Source organism: Periplaneta americana, chromosome 9 (genome assembly GCF_040183065.1).
Source record: "Periplaneta americana isolate PAMFEO1 chromosome 9, P.americana_PAMFEO1_priV1, whole genome shotgun sequence".
NCBI lineage: Eukaryota > Metazoa > Arthropoda > Insecta > Blattodea > Blattidae > Periplaneta > Periplaneta americana.
In genome coordinates this window covers 155,692,813-155,713,755 of record NC_091125.1, presented here as the reverse complement: position 1 = coordinate 155,713,755, position 20,943 = coordinate 155,692,813, and the positions used below count along the sequence as shown (strand labels likewise).

Below are 20,943 nucleotides of genomic sequence, written 5' to 3'. Positions count from 1 at the left end.
AACATATGTTCTTAAGGCAAAAGACTTCACCTTCTTGTATTTTGGTGACAATGACTATGAGGCACCAATTATTCGCCTAGGTGTTATTGACACACGTGTGAACAGTTCGTTTATTGTACATGCTTTGTTTCATAAGAAATTGAAAGTCAAGTTTCCTATATTTAGAAGTAAGAAATGTGTTCCCACATCTCTGTTCAGAACGGCTAAATCTTCTTCACAGATGATTAAGGAAATGAAAGCCCCGTATGAAATAAATCAGAAATTTATCGTTGGTCCACACATCCCAGCTAAAAATGTACAAATATGTTTCAAAGCTGTAATCTACATTTATTATACATTTACATAACAGAGGGCAGTATTTTTCGATGTGTAAATTCTTGACAATTTTTACTATTTGAAGAGTTTGCGGGAAAAACGATGAATGTCACAGTTTTCTTAAGGTTGATGTCATTATCTAATTCAATAGATTACTGCGAAATTTAATGTTGTTCTTATGAAAAATGGTAAAAAGGAGAATTATCACCACGAATACAGTAATCCTTTCCTTTATTTTCTATAGAAACAGCACTACATCTTGCAGTTATAGTCTCAATTAGATCATTATGTAATCCTTAACAGAAATGTGACATTCATCGTTTTCCCGCAAGCTCTTCATTTTACAGAGAATCTGGTAATTATGTTACACATAGGCCAGTTTTACACTAAACCTAATTATTTTCAGTTACAATGGATTAATTGATTGTTTGTATGATATGATTTTTTAAATTCATTTTCAAATCTGATAGAATTAGGGTTGCCACCTTGAAGAAGTCAAAAGTCGGGACACTTAAATTGCCAGTATTCCATTTTACAAATTAAACTTTAAATATTTTAAATTAAAAATAAACTACAAATACTATATTAAACATTTCTCAAGGTATTGAAATTAATTATGTTTAACTTAGTATGAACATGATGCCTTGTTGAAATTCGGAAAAACTCATATTATAGTTTATTTTAACCAGAAGTTCACTTTCCACTGATTTTACGTGAAATTTGTTTCTTTCTTCTGTCCACAAATTTTTCTACATGCGCGTACTGACAGGAATGGACAACACAAATTTTACTATTTTTAGTAAGTTAGGTGCTACATATTTGTTAAGGGGAGACTCAACTATATTTTGGAACTTTTTTCCTATTTCACCAATCTTTTTCAAATTTGGAGAAAAAATTTAATATACACATGGAAAGTAACATGCAAAATCTCAGCTCATTAGATCCAATACTTTTCAAAATAAAAAATATTTCAATTTTTAATCAATCATTAATTGAAATATCACTTTTAATTATCATTTTTTATTTTTTGGCTTTGTGCATTTGACTGTGACTTCTCAATGAATAGAGAAAGAATTTTGCTTATTGATTTAGTTCTGTCACGTAAATTAGTGTAGAAATTTAATTTTTCATTTCTTTGACACTTTTTCTGCAATTTTTAAGTTGAGTGTCCCCTTAAATAAATGGACCCATGTATGACTTGAGGCTTTCCCAGCGTTTGACATAGAATAACTCTTCTCGGGTTCTCAGCCAGGTGAGTTGGAAATTGGCTTCCAAGCTTTCAATGGCTAGCTCTGCCATCTTCTTCAGGGAATGAAGTGATGTGGGACCATGTCTAGCCGATATATATGCAAAAGTAGGGCTTCCTGCTGCAGGCCAATCAGCTAGTTCCTAGTCCCAACTGCCAGGCGAATTCTAGTTGGTGGAAGCGGTAGCCAATCAGAGCTAGCTCCTGATTGGCCCGCAGCGGGAAGCCCTACTATTGCATATATACCAGCTAGACATGGTCCCACATACTTCATTCTCTGAAGAAGATGGCAGAGCTAGCCGTCGAAAGTTTGGAAGCAAATTTCCAACTCATCTGGCTGAAATGGACCCATGTTCTGTCAGTTGGAAAATCTAGGTTTTTAAAAGTTTCAATACCATCTCTTAGCATAACGACCTCATTATGCAATTCATCACCATTCACTTCTAAGCTGTGGGCTTTATACAATTTATATAAGGCTATCAAATGTCAATGTGCTATTATACAAGAGGCGCACTCAGCTAAGTGACTTATTTGGCCGGGATTCCTTGTATAATGGCAGTTGAGTTGGACATAAAAGGTCAACATATATGCCTAACTTGAAGTTAGGCCAAAAAGGGAAACATTGAAGGAGGAGAGTTCGATCCGGTGATGTGGATTGAATTCGGCATAGCTCAGTGGTCAGAGCACTGGATAATAATAATAATAATGTTTTATTTTCGCTGGCAGAGTTAAGGCCATAAGGCCTTCTCTTCCACTCAACCAGCCTTAATCAATACAATACATAAATTTAAATTACAAATATTTTCACTACACTTAAAAGGTTCTCCAGCAATATTCTTCACTACACATTTATTTAAATTTAGATAAATCTATAAGGTAAAGTAGTAACTTAATTTATGAGCTAATTTAATTCAATGAATTATAATTAATTTAATATTTGAGATAGCTAGTAAAATGATGAAAATTAATTTAATATAAGCTTACTAGGACTATGTTACAGGGAGAATATATATATATATATATATATATATATTTTCTATTTCTATAATGAGAATATTAATGTAATTGCCATTAGAGGTTTTGTAAATCTATTTAGAGAAATTAAGCTAATAATAATAAGAATGGACAGATGTTAGTTCCATTATAAGTAACAAATATTAATCAGCAATTCATCTGTTAAGTAAGAATTTATGTGATTTTGACCTAAATGAAGTTATTGTCCAACAACCCCTTATATCACTCGGAAGCAAGTTCCAATTTCTAGCAACTGAAACTGTATAGGATGAAGAATATAAAGATGTCTTGTGGTAGGGTATAATGAGTAAATTGTTATGATGAGATCTTGTACTTAGCTGATGATATGCGGATAAATTTTGAAAACGAGAAGCCAAATAGATTGAGGTAGCAGCCAAATAGATTGGGGTAGACTGGATACATAGAACCAAGGACCCGGGTTCGATCCCTGGCGCCGGAGCGAATTTTTCTCCTCAAATATTAATTGTCAATATTACAGATATTATTCTGTAGGACAAATTAATGAAATCTTCAATAGTTACAAAAATATAGGGACGATCCCGACAAAATCGGGACAGGTGGCAACCCTAGATAGAATGCTGTGCTATTTTGTTGTAATGAACTGTGAAAGGCTCCTTCTGATTTCTATATTTTGAATTGATTTATTACTCTTGATGTTACATTTAAACATATGTTTGATGTGTCAGCCATTGGTATTAAAAAGCAGACTGCAAAGTTCTTTTCAATAAAGTTAATATAACAAAGTTTTCACCTCTGAATGGGTCAGAAGAAATGTCAACTGGAGTAAATACAAATTCCAATTCAAATATAGACAGTAATACAAAACCTTCACCAGTTTATATTAGCTACAAATAAGAATAACCTCTTAATTGAATTAAAGACACTAATGCCTGGTTTCATCAACAGATATTATAATCCTTCTAAACGTTGTTTCTTAACATGTGTAAAACTGGCCTATGTCTCCTATAGTGGGCGGGACATTCACCCAGTGTGTTATGATTCTTGCGTTTCACCATTTTCCTGCAAAATGTTAACTAACATCACAGTCTAGTATATACAGTCAAGAAGCTTGAGGTGATTTTTTGCATTTCTCGCGATACAGCACTCCAAGTGGTTAGCAACTGAGAGTGCTAGGAAAAAAGACTGTGCTATAGTAGTGATCCTAGTGGCTAGCAACTAAAGTTCAACCGTCATTAAATGCATATTCCCTACATATTGAGCTTCGTGACTGTAAGTACTAGACTGTGCTAACATGTTGTTAATACTCGCAAGAGTAATGAACACAGTGAATCGAGAAGGTGGTGTATGATTCATACGCTTTTGTTCGAACATCTGTGAAATGAGGAGCATCGTTTCAAATTGTATTATGTCCACTGGTGGACAAAATTGAGTTTGATATATTTTTGTATAGTTTCGGATACGGTCTTTCATGCTGTGAACTCTGATTGTACTGTTTCAAATCATATTCAGTCCTTTATAGTGCCTGTTTCATATCGTATTACGTCCAGTATTCATGTTTAGAATTGGTATAAATGAAATTAATTAATTACTTTCTTATGTTAGTTATACCGACAATCTGCGCACTTTTCTCGACAATACTACATATTCAATACGGACAATACGGTCTTTTTCTTGTGAGCCGTGTGTGATGGAAGTTGTTTCCAGTATGGAACAAAAACTATCGTGACAGTTCAGGAGGACGCCGGAAGAAGCAAAACATGCACATAAACTGAAATCTGAGACAAGGTACGTAAAAATAGATTTTAATGGAGAATGCAGGGATTGTGAGACTCTCTACAAACATTTATCACACCCCGGAAATATTTTAATGAATGTAGAAATTCTATCATTTTAATTTAATACAATTCAAATCCTCAGGTCTTTATCTCTTTCTTACGCATCAGAGTATTTACCAATCTGTGCGGGGGGGGGGGGGGGGGGAGTTGATGTCGGAGAAGGGAAATGAGCTGAAAACAGCCTCGAATTTTTTTAATGTAAAATTACCGTTTCATTTTTTCTATGACCTATAGTAACTTATGGCAGAAAGGAATAGTTTAAAAAAAAAACAGCAGCTTATTTGAATTGTGTGAAGCTTTAGATATCTATTCTAACATCATCGATGCAGTTGCTGTGGTAACTGAGAATGAAGATGATAGTATGGCAACTTGTGTCTGCTTAGAAGAAGGAGGAGAATTCGAAAAAATGTGAAAAATATTCAAACACCATCAATCCAGCCGAATGGATGTTACGAACACTCTGTAGACCTACATCAAAATTTTTTTAACGTGTATATTTCTTTTTTTTGTATTAACAAAATAATGTTTTATTTAATACTAATAATAATAATGGTTTTGAAGCATTCATTTATCTGATTAAAGACATTATGACAGCAGAAAGAACTTATGAACACTCTGTATATCAAAATGTTTACTTACTTACTTACTTACTTACAAATGGCTTTTAAGGAACCCGAAGGTTCATTGCCACCCTCACATAAGCCCGCCATCAGTCCCTGTGCTGTGCAAGATTAATCCAGTCTCTATCATCACACCCCACCTCCCTCAAATCCATTTTAATATTATCCTCCCATCTACGTCTCGCCCTCCCTAAAGGTCTTTTTCCCTCCGGTCTCCCAACTAACACTCCATACCCATTTCTGGATTCGCCCATACGTGCTACATGCCCTACCCATCTCAACCGTCTGGATTTTAAGTTCCTAATTATGTTAGGTGAAGAATACAATGCGTGCAGTTCTGTGTTTTGTAACTTTCTCCATTCTCCTGTAGCTTCATCCCACTTAGCCCCAAATATTTTCCTAAGCACCTTATTCTCAAACACCCTTAACCTATGTTCCTCTCTCAGAGTGAGAGTCCAAGTTTCACAACCATACAGAAGAACCGGTAATATAACTGTTTTACAAATTCTAACTTTCAGATTTTTGGACAGCAGACTGGATGATAAGAGCTTCTCAACCGAATAATAACACGCATTTCCCATATTTATTATGCGTTTAATTTCCTCCCGAGTGTCATTTATATTTGTTACTGTTGCTCCAAGGTATTTGAATTTTTCCACCTCTTCGAAGGATAAATCTCCAATTTTTATATTTCCATTTCGTACAATATTCTGGTCACGAGACATAATAATATACTTCGTCTTTTCGGGATTTACTTTCAAACCGATCGCTTTACTTGCTTCAAGTAAAATTTCCGTGTTTTCCCTAATCATTTGTGTATTTTCTCCTAACATATTCACGTCATCCATATAGACAAGAAGCTGATGTAACCCATTCAATTCCAAACCCTGCCTGTTATCCTGAACTTTCCTGATGGCATATTCTAGAGTGAAGTTAAAAAGTAAAGGTGATAGTGCATCTCCCTGCTTTAGCCCGCAGTGAATTGGAAAAGCATCAGATAGAAACTGTCCTATACGGACTCTGCTGTATGTTTCACTGAGACACATTTTAATTAATCTAACTAGTTTCTTGGGAATACCAAATTCAATAAGAATATCATATAATACTTCCCTCTTAACCGAGTCATATGCCTTTTTGAAATCTATGAATAACTGATGTATTGTACCCTTATACTCCCATTTTTTCTCCATTATCTGTCTAATACAAAAAATCTGATCAATTGTCGATCTATTACGCCGGAAACCGCACTGATGATCCCCAATAATTTCATCTACGTACGGAGTTAATCTTCTCAAAAGGATATTGGACAAAATTTTGTACGACGTCAACAAAAGTGATATTCCTCGAAAGTTACCACAGTTGGTTTTGTCCCCCTTTTTAAAAATAGGTACAATTATGGACTCCTTCCATTGTTCTGGTACAATTTCCTTTTCCCAAATAGCAACTACAAGTTTATAAATTTCGCTATATAATGCACTTCCACCCACTTGTATTAATTCTGCTGGAATTTGATCGATACCTGGAGACTTGTACTTTTTCAGATTTTCTATCGCAATTTTGACTTCTGAAAGTGTGGGTTCGGGTATAAATGGCTCAGCAGTTTGTATTTCAATTTCGTCCCGATCATTTCTATTTGGCCTATGTACATTTAGTAGTTGCGCAAAATAGTTTTTCCATCTGTTTAGGATTGATGGAGAGTCTGCAAGCAAGTCATCATTCTCATCCTTGATCACGTTTACCCTTGGCTAATATCCGTTCTTAAATTCCTGTATACCCTTATATAAATCTTGAATGTTTTTATTCTTACTATTTGTTTCTACCTCATTCAGTTTTTCCTTCAAGTAACCTCTCTTTTTATTCCTAAGTGTACGACTTGCTTCCCGTCTTTCATTGAAATAATTATCTCTCTTCTCCTCAACTGGATCCTGTAAGAATTTCAATTTTGCCTGTTTCCTTCTTTCTACTACCATGCAACAATCTTCATCAAACCACGGTTTCTTTTTCTTAGTTTCATAATAACCTATGCTCTGCTCAGCTGCAATTTTGATACTATCTCTGATATTTTCCCACACGCTATTAACATCTAATTTTTTCTCAACTTCGTCGGAACTTTCTAAAGTGGCAAACCTATTGGAAATTTCGACCTGATAATTTTGCTTAGCTTCCTCGTCCTTTAATTTCAAAATATTGAATTTAGTAATATTAACTTGTTGCTCTACTCGCTTGGCTACTGATAATCTTTTTCTTAATTCTCCAATCACCAAATAATGGTCAGAATTACAGTCTGCACCCCTGAAAGTTCGAATATCTACTATACTAGTATGTTTCCGTTTATCTATCAAGATGTGATCTATTTGGTTGTGTGTCAATCCATCTGGAGAAGTCCAAGTATATTTATGTATATCCTTATGGGGGAATGTTGTACTTTTGACAATTAAATTTTTCGATGTGGCAAAGTTGACTAATCTAATTCCATTGTCACTACTAGTTGCGTGTAGGCTCTCTTTTCCAATAGTTGGTCTAAATGTGGAAATTTTAATTTTATATTAACAGATAATGTTTCTCTTTAATAACAACAATAATTATTAGTTATTTTATGTATTTGTCTCGTTAAGAATTTTTAATTAGGACATCTGTACAATTATTGGATCAAAACGTATTATGTCCAACACATTTTCCTTCAATTTGAAGAACAGACTTGAAAAGTGATTTCATTTTTTCAAGTTCCTTGAAGTATTCCTCAAGCGTAATAACTTCACATTTTTCACTTTGTGAAAAATTATTCAGATTAGGAGTAATCAGTTTTTCGTACTTCTTGTAAAATTTTGTTTTTGGACATAATATGATTTGAAACGATGCTCCTCAAATAATGATGTGTGAAGTTAGCATGAAGAGGATGAAAGGCACAATTTTTTTTTTTTTTTTTTTCATTTGAGAAAGAGTTATTGGTAGAATTAGTAAATAGATATAAGGAAATATTAAGAATGCAAGAAGTGTGATGAACTAAAAATAAAAAAGAAGGATGGAATGTGGGAGAAAATATGGTACGAATTTAATTCGAATGGACGTGTGTCATCAAGGATAGCAAAACAACTAAAAAGATCTGCATAGAAAATAAGGAGTGGAGATATCAAAACAGGTGGTGGTCAATGTACAACCAAAGTGGATGAAAGTCTTCTGTCGCTCATAGAAGACCAAATAGAGCCTAACAGAACAGAACCCCTACAACTGTGATGCAGAATACTATGGTACATATGCATTATATTAGTATTATCTATTCATTCAAATTAAACTCGTTTGTATTTAAATTGAAGGGTGATGGCTAAAAACGATCAGAGTCACATTTTGCTAGTTTGTCAGAATTTACATTTTAAGGTTGTATATCTACATTCCTATCTTAAAAGCAATGTATATTCCCCTTTATTTACTGGGAGACTGTGATCTTTTTTCGCCAAACCTAATCATACTTGCATTCTGTCTGTATTAAACTATACAATGGCACTACAAACTCATTTTCGATTAAAAATGGACTATGATCGTTTTTAGCCGTCACCATTCATATTAATAACAACTTTATTTTTAGGTGACACAGAAATAATTACAACCACATAGGAAGCAAAGTCTTGTGATAGCAGTAGTATACGAAGTAATTAATCACTTTCATTAACTATATTTACTTTTAAATTTATATTGTATCAAGAAAAATTGCTTCACACCTGTGGAGTAATAGTCAGCGCATCTGGCCGCGAAACCAGGTGGCCCGGGTTCGAATCCCGGTCGGGGCAAGTTACCTGGTCGAGGTTTTTTCCAGGGTTTTCCCTCAACCCAATACGAGCAAATGCTGGGTAACTTTCGGTGCTGGACTCTGGACTCATTTCACCAGCATTATCACTTTCATTTCATTCAGACGCTAAATAACCTAGATGTTGATACAGCGTTGTAAAATAACCCAATTAAAAAAAAAAAAAAGAAAAAGAAAAATTGTAAACTATAAATTGTATCATTGTTTTGTTGTTGTAGGAGAATGTAAAGACAAAGCAATTATCACTCGAGGACAACACAGCATCACTTGAAACGAGTACACCAGGCCCAGAGTCTAAGACATTTCTTCTTATCACTCCAGTTGTGAGTATGACACATTCTTTAAGTTTTTAGGTTAGTTATTTTTTTTTAAATTAAGAATGGAAATAAAAGAGGTTTGTACTTCCAGGTTTGAAGCTTCAGCAGGAGCAGAAAACTATAAAATGCAGCAGTCTTGCGTCACCAAGGTCAGTATCGCAGCTGGTCATGTTGAAATCATAAAAAACCGTAAATAGCCGCAAAAAATTAAAAGTATAACTGATGATGTTAAATGTTACCAGAAAAAATGGTATTATTATTATTATTATTATTATTATTATTATTATTATTATTATTATTATTATTATTATTCTGGGGAAACTTAGCGAGAGTTATTTTATAGTAAAGGGGTGCCAACTCTTTGCCTAACCCCCTACTTGGAGGACCAGAGCAGAGCCTCTTCTGCCGGTTTTCGAGGTTCTTGTTGGGCCTTCACGGCTACCGTAGCGGCCTGGAGAACACGAAGTCTCCACCGTACTTCACCCTAACAAGCAATCCTCTACTTGAATAATTTCAATAATTTCGAGGGAAAAATTGTTTAAGTCACAGAGTTAGTCATGGCAAGATTGAAAAGGAAGCATCATACAGATTTGCTCTAATGTAGAACTTTAATGAGAAATTCTGCTACGTCAATACATGTTTCTGATGTTTCTTTGTTTGGCAGAAAATGGAAGCAATAGAAGAATTGATATATTGGCCTATAAAAGCAATTCTGATATTGGGTTAGTGATCGACACAACTGTTCCCTTTGAAAGTTACAGCGGTCAACCTGATGATGTTGACAAAGAAAAGTATTCACGAGCGTACCATTCCCTATTATTTAGAAAAATATAAACTTAGAGAAATCAAAGTAACAGGCCTTAGGATAGGAGCCAGAGGAACTATTCCTCATTTTGTAAAATTATGTATGTATCCAATGCCTACCCACTTCACTTGACGTGATTCGGGTTCCTCATATAGCGGATGGATGGCAGGACTGTGACCCATTTTCTAGTTGCACACCACTTCGGTGGGCCATGCTGTACATGGTGTGTATCTGTTGAGAGTTATGTCTTGTAGGGTGAGTGTATGTGTAACTGTTCGTGTAGTGTAGAGTATGGAATCAAATCAGTCTTCTTAATGTATCCATTTCATTTTTGTTTTGTTACCGATAAGCTGCTATAATTTAATGTGTAACACTTTTATTAAGCCGCCAATGTATTTTGAACTCTGTGAGCGAGCACCGTTATTCCAGCTCAACCACGCAACCGACAAGTACACAACATGCAAAACAGCTGAATTAGAAGCACTGGCTTTGCTTGAATACGGAGCTCGACATCAAACCAAATTGTAACTCAACCTGTTAGACGATCGAATTTGCATAGGAAATAGTGGACAACAGTGAACTCCAAAATGGTAATATTGTTGTTGTTGTTTTCTAATGCCAGGCGTTTGACAATAAAGTCATTTGACCTCTTGCACTCCAATATTTTTCAAAGATATTATCATGACCAGCCACTGAAGCACAGATTTTGAGGTGTTCCGAATCCATTTCTTGGTTTGAGTTGCACAATGGGCAGTTAGGGGACTGATATATTCCAATTCTATACAGGTTTTTGGCCAAACAATCATGGCCTGTTACCAACCTAAATGCAGCTACAGACGATTTTCGTGGTAAATCGGGAATTAACTGTGGATTTTGATGCAGAGTTTTCCATTTTTTCCCTTGGGATTGAGTTATCAAATTTTGTTTGTTGAAGTCTAAGTATGTAGATTTAATAAATCTCTTCACAGATTAATACGTAGATTTAGTAACAGGTCTGTAAGTAGCAGTGCTGCCCTTCTTTGCTAAAGCATCCGCATTCTCGTTTCCCGGGATTCCACAATGGGATGGTATCCATTGAAATACAATTCTTTTATTGAGTGATATTAATTGAGAGAGCATTTTAGTTATTTCTGCTGTTTGAGATGAAGGTGTGTGTCTAGAGACGATTGATAGAATAGCTGCTTTGGTAATGTTAGCATGTGGTTACGTGACAAGTAAAAAGTAGATAAGGTTTTATACAACAACAACAACACACAGTGCAAAAGTGAAATTAATAATTCGTAAGCTATCCCAGTTCACTTCGTAAAAAACCAAGTGATTAAAACAAGTGCTCTACAAATTGCTTCTTACACAACGATTCAGCATTTTAAGTTTTACATAAAAACAAAGAGAGAGCAGCTATAATCGCCCCATTAAGAGGCAAGACACAACAGAACTCAAAGACAGAATAACAAAAACGACCAAACAAGTGTTCTTTTATAAAAGTTTTATATTGGTGTTATACTATAAGTTTTATATTGCATTTTAGAAATTGATTGATATTAAGTAAGCTTAGTATTACTATTAGCACTAATTACTAGTAGACAAGCGACATCCATAAATGTATCACACACTTAATCACGAAAAGAAGTTCACAGAACACACACACCAATGGCAGGTTTTCAATCATTTACAAATGTTAATTGTTAATTTAATTATAATGCATCTGAAGATGATACAAAAAATGGTATCGAAAACGTTCATGTAAAAATCTTATTCATGTAAATGACTATTATAGTAGATAAGCGGTTTAATAAAAGTGTTACACATTAAATTAATGTATCCAGCTGTTTGCTGACAACATAAAGTCCACTATAGTCCGCTGTAGTCTATTCAGTTGTTGTTTTTCACGAGAAATGAGGGGTATTTTGATCGGTGTTCAGTATAGATGCCTGTTGCTAGTAGCCAAAGTTGGGGTGTAGTCAATATATACTGCAGGGCTGTGTCTTCTGCAACTGGTACTGACGATTTTAATTTACTTCTTTTGTGGTTTATGGATGGACAGTGGAATGAGTGGTGATGATGAGGAAGGGAGAAGGGGAAACCCGGTGCCGGCACGTAGCCTATTCCTGTCGAATAGCACCTAGGGAGCTGCCAGGCTTAACATCCCGTCCAACGGACGAATGACTATCAACAGTGACATATGCCTTCTCTTCATATGCAGTGCAGAGAGATTTGGCATATTGGTGCACAATTTAATGATTAGAAGTTGTGCACCGCCATCTCTCTTAGTCCCGAGCTAGAAAATTATTTTGGCAAATGATCTAAAAATTCATACATCGAAATTTATTCTGTTGTTAAAAGGATCCATGGCTCTTCTAAGAAACCAGTTATAACTTGCAGCTATAAATGTCTTTATTTCTATATTTATATAAATCCTTGTCATGCTCTCATCAGTTTTAAATAAAGCTTATATAATGTAAATTAATTTTATTTTATACACTCAAACAAATTGCTAGAGTATACATTCCCTCGTGGCAATTCTCTAATGAGGAAAATTTCTAATAAAAAAGCTTTATGTTATGTTCATATCCAAAACTGTAAATATCTCAATGATATAATAAAGTTTTATAATCCTTTCTTTCTTTCTATATCTTAGTTTAACCTCTCCTTTAAGGTTCATTTATGCGACCCATGCCACACGGGCCGTACAGGACTGCGACCTGTCGGGAGAGGAATTGAATATTTATTATTATTTTTGCATTGACTTCCTTTAAATTTATTAATTTTGGATAGTCTATTGTATCACATACATACTTTTTGACCACACAAGAACATGGAGGGCCTCCCCGAATGAAGGATCAGCTCAAAGCCAGGGTCACCTCCGATACAACACAAACATTTAAGACATTACACATCATTCACTCACACATATGAAAGGATTAAGGGAAGGATCGCCGTCCATGGCCGGACTTTCAAGAGGTACAATCCTGGCATTTGCCTGGAAATAACTTAGGAAACCATGAAAAACCTCAGGATTGCCGGCCTCTGGAATCGAACCCCAGACATCCCGAATGCAAGGCTAGCCCGCTTGGTGTTTTATATAATTTATTAGAAAAACAAAAATTGTCAACACACTAGCACCACTTAGTGCTTGCTGGTTGAGCTCATAGATGGCGTTCCTTCTCAGTGATGCAGAGTCCGTGGCTACCCATAGTGCAATCGGCCACCATTATTTAATTTCAACATGGTTGGTATAGGAACATTTAAAGTAAAACTCAATTTAGACCAGTGTCCATGCCCTTTAAAATTAAAAATATTTGATTCTGATTTATGCTACACAATCTACGTATATTCATTCCCTATGCAACTGTATAAGGCAAATAGCGTGCGCTGGAATAACAATGGTTGATTTGTCGGCATTTCCGGCGCAAAGGATTGCAGTACTCTGGATATCCACGGACTCTGGTGTGATGTTGAAACGTATGTTCAAGGAGCCTAAACAAGATTGCCCTAAATTCAATGCAGCACATTGTATTTTTATTTTGTTTATTTAATTCATTGGTGGTCTGTATAGCACTAAATGCATTGATCAATCAATAAATAATTAAAAAAAAAAATGTTTCTGCCCCAAGACAGTCCTGATATATTGTATTTTATTTGAAAATCAGTTAATTAATAACACGGCACATTCACAATCATACTAATTTTCAGGTAACTTTTCTTCATGGAAGATTCCACAAGAGCAGAGCTGGAAATCGCATCCAGGACCTCCATTTCTGGAAGCCAGCATGCTGACCGTCAGACCATGGAGGCTGTCTATAATGTGCTTTCCTCACATAATTCGTTACAATATATCATAGAAGTTAAAATTGTTTCTAATATTGTCTAATAAATTAATGTTGCTGATATTAATTTCCATTTTGTGTGCATTTTTACGGCCAGTGAGATTTTCCTACCTTCCTTTAGCCTACCAGTGACAGACATCTATATATATATAATTTGAACTGCTAATGGAAATTACGGGAAAACAGTTGAACGAATTTTAATGAATGATCCCTCATTTTGAAGCTTGGCATCCAAGGATTTTCAGAAAAATAGTAACTTCCAATGAAGCATTAATTTTCCTACATAATCTTCCTATTTTCCAAAATCCATCTTTCATCAGTTTTGAAAACTAATTGCATTTCAGGATAAAACAAAACACACACTATAATAAACAATATGCTATTACACGAAGGCCATGACCTGCAATGTAGAGCTAAAATTAAATTGATTATTAAAAACTTCAAAACTTGCTAAAAATAATTTACAGGTTTGATTCTGTGGTGTGTAATACACAGCTGTGTATTGGATATTAAAATCTACAAAACTTGAGGTGGTTTGATGACATTATTACCATTAAAAATGAAATATTATTATAGTTAGTGCCATGATGTGACTATTTTCCCATTTATTATACATATTCATGCTATATTGATGATATGAAAGTGAAACGTTTTGGGGTTATGTAAGTAGATGTAAAGAATATTTTAAATTAGATCTTCATTTCTATAGTTTAGTGAGTGGCGGCTATATAATGTATAACTACAAAACTTACATAAGATAATAATATTGTTATTAAAAATCAAATATCTTTATAGTTATTAATCAAGGTCGGGTCTTTTTCATATACTTAATGGCGGTGTGATGTAGATATGTAAAGGGTGCGTCAGAAAGAACGGATGGATTTCAAACTATCGATACGCAACGAGGAGAGAGATATAGTGAGGGGGACCACGACTGTTGGGTCAGCCATAGAATGCAGTTTCAGTTGAGAATATGGTGTTGGTCTGGTGTACAACGTGCTTTCATCGTAGAGACATTTTTGAAAAATGAAGAGTCTGTGATCACCACTCAGGACTCATTTCGACATTGGATGTCACGCTAGGATTCCAACTCGGAATACAATTTTGCGGTGGGTGGCTTCACTTCGTATCACAGGTTCAACATTAAAGAAGAAATCACCTGGACGAAATTCTATTGCACTGAGATTGTCCGAGGCTACGGTAAGATCTCGCGCCCTGCAACTTCTTTCTTTGGGACCATTTGAAGGCGTAAGTTTGTAAACATTCATCACATACACTGGACGAACTGAAGACAGCGATTCGTGAAGAAATCGTGGCAATTGCACCAGCTATGACTGTGAAAGTGATGGCGAACATCAGAAAACGCCTCGATGCCTGTATTGAAAGCCAAGGACATCATATGGATAATGTTGTTTTACATAAATAAACTGCATGTATTGGTGAACATGTTGATAACAATAAATTTTTGATTTGTTGAATCTTTACAATTTTCTTGCCATGTGAAACCCATCCGTTCTTTCTGACGCACTCTGTATATGCGTCATTCTCTTCAGTATTGGCTCAAGAGAGTGCAAAAATTACAGTTCCTAAGGAAAGACCAAAAGGTATTACTGATAAAATAAGAAGCCTACAAAATTATGCAGTCTTCCGATCATTTCACAAGATCTCTTAGCAGGATAAAATGATTTTACCCTCTACATTTCAAGCTCTACATGCAGCAGCTATACCAAGATGTTATGTCTATTGTTCGAAAGCATAGTAAACCTGACATTTTTTTAACTTTCATATACAATCCACAATGACTTGAAATAGCTATTGCTTTACTCCCATATGAAAAACCCACTGATCGTCCTGACGTTGCTTCCGTTTTCGCGTTGAAACTCAAAAACTGAAGGTGGATAGGTTCAAGAAAAAATATTTGGCATAAGAAACCAGAGACAGTACGGTATGTTTCATTATTATGGAAACAACTTTCAAAATATCTGGTATTCTTCATTAAAAATAAATCTGAACAATTATTTGAATGTCTAATGAACTTAGTTTGCAGCATTTGCTGCACAAGCCACTAGTAAAAATAGAATCAGCTACTCGTATATTCGTACAAAATTACAATGGTAAGTAATTCCTCTTCATACAGTTCTACAGATGTTACTTCTGACCTGGAACTCTACTCCTCACCACTGAAGAAAGGAAATTGTGGATTATGCTCCTTGCAGGCAACTCAGCAACAGTTTCAGTGGTAGGTGCCATACAATGAGAGGTATATGGAATAGTATAGTTTGCTGTCATGGAAACCTAATGTTAAATAGCACAGCAGGATCGCTTGATCATGTCCATCCTGGTAAAAGAAAATCTTTCTAGCATTCTGAACAAAGACCATACCCAAGGACAGTAGCCACAAGGCAACATTGCAAACCATTTAGTAGGTACTAATGCAACTTTAAGAATAAGATGTTCTTTGTAACATGATAGGTCTAATGTATAAAATAGTCTGGAAGAGTATTCTGACCTAGAGAGCACATACTGGTACAGTACTAAATTCTGACATGGTAAGTTCCTTACAAAAGAGAGAGACGTAATTTATTTCACAAAAGACATGTTCGGAAGTAATAACGAAATGTTTAAATAAGGCATATTGATATTTTATCCCCCCTCCCCCCACGAAAAAAATATTTTCACGAAACTGTAATTTTTCAGCATATATCGAATACTGAAAGAGTAATATTACGAAAGTCATATGTCTGCATAATACAATTTTTCCTAACCTTTCGGCAGGATTTTGTTCAGATTCAATATCCAGAAGTCCATACATATCTGAGAATGATGCACATGAAATATAATACAAGGGGGATCCAGGAAATAACGACCGTTCGCGCATACCCGCCGCGCAGCTGACTCCCCTTCCTTGTTTGAAGGTCAACTGGCTTCCTTAACATGTGTTCTCATAATGTTGTGAGTACTGGTTGCAACAAGTCGCCATTGTGCATTTTGTGTTACTTCAAAATGAACGACGTGATTGATAATCCCGCCGACTGTGAGGTGAGGAGTGTGATTCGATTTTTGAATGCCCAACATTTGAAACCTGCAGAAATTTACCGGCAATTGAAAGAAGTGTATGGTGATACTGTAATGAATGAAAGAAATGTGAGAAAATGGTGCGAAATGTTCAACAATGGGCGAACAAATGCCCACGATGAAACTCGACCCGGACGCCCATCACTCATCACAGAAGACCTGAAGACTAAAGTGAATGACAGAATCTTGCAAGACAGGCGCACATCACTCGACGAATTGCATATTGCCTTTCCTGACATTTCTCGTTCTTTGCTTGGTGAAATTGCGTCGCAACATCTTGGCTACCACAAAATCTGTGCACGATGGGTTCCATGGCAACTGAGTGACCAACACAAAACTCAGAGAATGGCCTCAGCATTGACATTCTTGATGCGATATCACACAGATGGAGACGCCTTTCTTGATCAAATTGTGACTGGTGATGAGACCTGGGTGTCTCACAACACCCCAGAGACCAAGCGCCAATCACGTCAGTGGCATCATCCCTCATCACCCAAGAAACCGAGAAAATTCAAACAGACTCTCTCAACACAAAAAGTCATGGCTACTGTCTTTTGGGATCGCAAAGGCGTTCTTTTGCTGGATTTCATGCCAAAAGGCACTATGATCAATGCAAATCGTTATTGTGAGACTTTACGAAAACTACGGCGAGCCATCCAAAACAAGAGGCGAGGAATGCTTTCGAGAGGAGTTGTGCTTCTTCACGACAACGCCCGCCCGCACACTGCTGCTTCAACTCGAGAATTGCTGGATCAATTCGGTTGGGAAATCTTTGATCATCCGCCCTATAGTCCAGACCTTGCTCCTAGCGATTTTCACCTTTTCACTAAGCTGAAAGACTTTCTGGGTGGTACGTATTTTGGAAGTGATGAAGAGTTGAAGAAGACAGTGAACACCTGGCTTAATGAACTGGCGGCAGAGGAGTATAACACGGGAATTCTAAAGCTAGTGAACAGATACGACAAATGTTTATTTTTTTTATTGGGTTATTTTACGATGCTGTATCAACATCTAGGTTATTTAGCGTCTGAATGATATGAAGGTGATAATGCCGGTGAAATGAGTCCAGAGTCCAGCACCGAAAGTTACCCAGCATTTGCTCGTATTGGGTTGAGGGAAAACCCCGGAAAAAACCTCAACCAGGTAACTTGCCCCGACCGGGATTCGAACCCGGGCCACCTGGTTTCGCGGCCAGACGCGCTGGTCGTTACTCCACAGGTGTGGACAATGTTTAAATGTAGGTGATGATTATGTAGAGAAGTAAAGGAAACTTCAGTTATGTAACAGACTTTGTTTTTTCAAATAAATATATTTTTTGAATTATTACAACAAAACGGTCGTTATTTCCTGGATCCCCCTCGTAATTTTCAGTAAAACATAGTAAATCTTCATTTAAAATCAAAAATACAAAATGGCCATTAAAACGAAATCGGCTACAATGGTTTCTTTTTAAAACTTTGCTTCTTCCATCGTAATTACGCAGTAAAACAAATAAATCATTGTTTAGATTTAGCAATAATAATGTAGATGTCAAATAAGTCTGCATTAATTCATTTGTAATATATCCTATCTTGTGGTATTCTCTATATTCAGTTAATATCGGTAATGCCATTTGTAGTCTATTTATTTTTTAGAGATCATTATATTAAATAGTAGGCTACTTAAATATAAACCTTTGATTGCAAGTGTTAGTTTTTAAGTTATGTATTTTATTCATAACTTCAAAACTTGCCAACTCTTTAGAGAAAAAAATGTCAGCACTTTGCAACTTGTCAGGTTCAATGTTACAGAGAGGCATGACAAATGCATTTCAGAAAGAGAATGAGTATGTATTACAAAATGGTTGTATTTCAACACTAACATTAGTACTCTTAGCGTAGAGCATTAGCTAAGTGTTCGTGAGGTTGCAAGTTCAGATCTTCGTAGAACTACTAAACTTCTTTTTGTTTTGCCTTTTAAATATATCAGTGAAAATATAACAGGATTTCGTCATTTTTTTTATCCTTAGAATACTTTTCGCTTTATTGTTTTTTTTTCGTGTTAATAGAAATGTTTGACGCTAGATGGAAGTAACACACAAGACGACAATAAGGGGCTTTCATATTAAAATGCTGTGTTAATTATTTTATTAATCCCTGCTGCTTTACACTCTCTTGCCTTAGGAACATACAGTAAATATGTTGACGGTTAAATAATTGGCAATAATTAATTTGCAAGTTCTGCTACAGGGAATATGATTATTATACTAACCTAAATCCGTGATCATCAGGGCCTAAACATAGTAATTGTAAACAAGAAGAAAAACCATAATTTTGATGACATAATATATCCTGATTTCCTGGAATTGTAACCACAAATTTTCACTAATTTTGTAAGTAACATGAAGTAACATAAGCAAAATTATTTGACTATATTATACTAAAACGAGTTGTAAAAAAATAAAAGAAAGGACAAAACAAAAAATCCTCTACGGAGATTGAAGCATGCTGTAGCCCAAATCAGCGCCTTGTATTATGGAGTTAACTAAAGCGGCGCACGGAGGTTTACGGTAGTGAACTGCGCGCTCACCCGAAGGAACTTACAAATTTTAACTGCTCAAGAGGCCGGCCACTTTCATTTTGACCAGAGGCACTTCACCAAGTTCACCAAAGTATTGCATGTTGCCTGTAACATCTAAGCAGGCATTGATATGCAATATGTAGAAACATTCTTTTTATAATGAAGGAGAATTGTGGCATACAAGAAAAATGGAAGGGTCCTTATAAAACATTGTCTAATAAGAATTCCACTTGGTCTGACTAGAATTACAATTCAAGCCAATACTCATACTAAAGTCATCACATAGCAGTGCAATAAATCAGATAAGAAGCAAGAGCTAATGCGGCTGCAACAGCTTCTGAGTTCCAGAAACAGAGATGAATATTTCTAGCTGCGAACTTTTCTTGGTACAAACTTAAAAGTGCCTAACTTTAATTTGATTCTAAGAAATTAAATGACCTGGAAATGTACAAAAACTTACTCAGACATGTTCAAACATTTTTAACAAGAGCCAGAACAGGTCACATTATCACACAATTGTACCTACACCAGAGTGCTGCATTGGAGTTAAATCGCTCACTTGAACTCGGACGGTGTCGCACCCTTGAGTGAGATACAATAGGTCGTGATACGCTCGTAATAAATAGAAGCACAGTACAAGGTCATCTCACCGACATGTCTTATCTTGTATGGAAGGCGACTGATAAGATACACACATGTTTTGCCCACACGGTAAAAATAAGGCTTTATTTTCTGTGTTTATGACAAACGTTTAATGGAACAGTCAATGGAACGTACCAAAACAGGAACATGAAGTTATAAATAAAATAGTATGAAAAACTTCGATATACAGTTATTATTGCTAATTAATAATTATTCAATATTTGATTTACACATATATAATATGATGGGTCCATACATAGTGTTCCGCCTATATACTGCGACAATGTAGAAACGTTTTTTTACAAAATATTATTGATATAGCAGTAGATTAATAACAATATTTGTACAGAGATAACGTCACAGAAAATATAAATAAAACGAATAATCATGCTGCACAACTGTTACAGACGCAAAGATTGATACACTAATTATTAGAGATTATTATTATTATTACTAGAAAACTTGATACAGGCCTTGCATTATCGTGATTGTGTTCTCCGTTTATAATAATTACATTTACATCCAATAGCATCTATCAGATGTGGCAGAAACAAAATCGCTCCTGTGGGGGGGGGGGGGGACATTTACCTACAACATTTATATTACATTTTAAAGCAAGTTTTGTAGTTGTACTATGGAGAGGTTAGCTAAACACTGCAAAGTTTTGAAATGATAAACATCTATGATGTTACTACACAGTTCATCACTGTAACAAGAACGGATGTCTAATGCTCGGCTTATACCGTTCGAGGATTTATCGCTCGTGACAATTTTACCCGTCATGCATGTGCGCTATAGTCGGAGGCACCGATTTTGGCAGATGACCTCGATGACATTTCCAGTAGGCGAGCCAGTATTGTTTGTGTAAGCTGCGAGAGCGAGATGCGATAACATTCTGAGTCGT

At 35.7% G+C, this 20,943-nt stretch overlaps 1 long non-coding RNA gene across 2 annotated transcripts in view; it reads left to right on the top strand.

Moving 5' to 3' along the window:
• The window catches only part of LOC138706654 (uncharacterized), a 74,425-nt gene extending 60,591 nt beyond the window's left edge, over positions 1 to 13,834 (top strand). For both annotated transcript variants that reach the window (XR_011334040.1, XR_011334041.1), the window contains 3 exons: positions 9,033 to 9,137; positions 9,223 to 9,280; positions 13,630 to 13,834. This is a non-coding gene — a long non-coding RNA (uncharacterized lncRNA). The remainder of the gene's footprint in view (positions 1 to 9,032; positions 9,138 to 9,222; positions 9,281 to 13,629) is intronic.
• Positions 13,835 to 20,943: the final 7,109 nt, after the last annotated feature.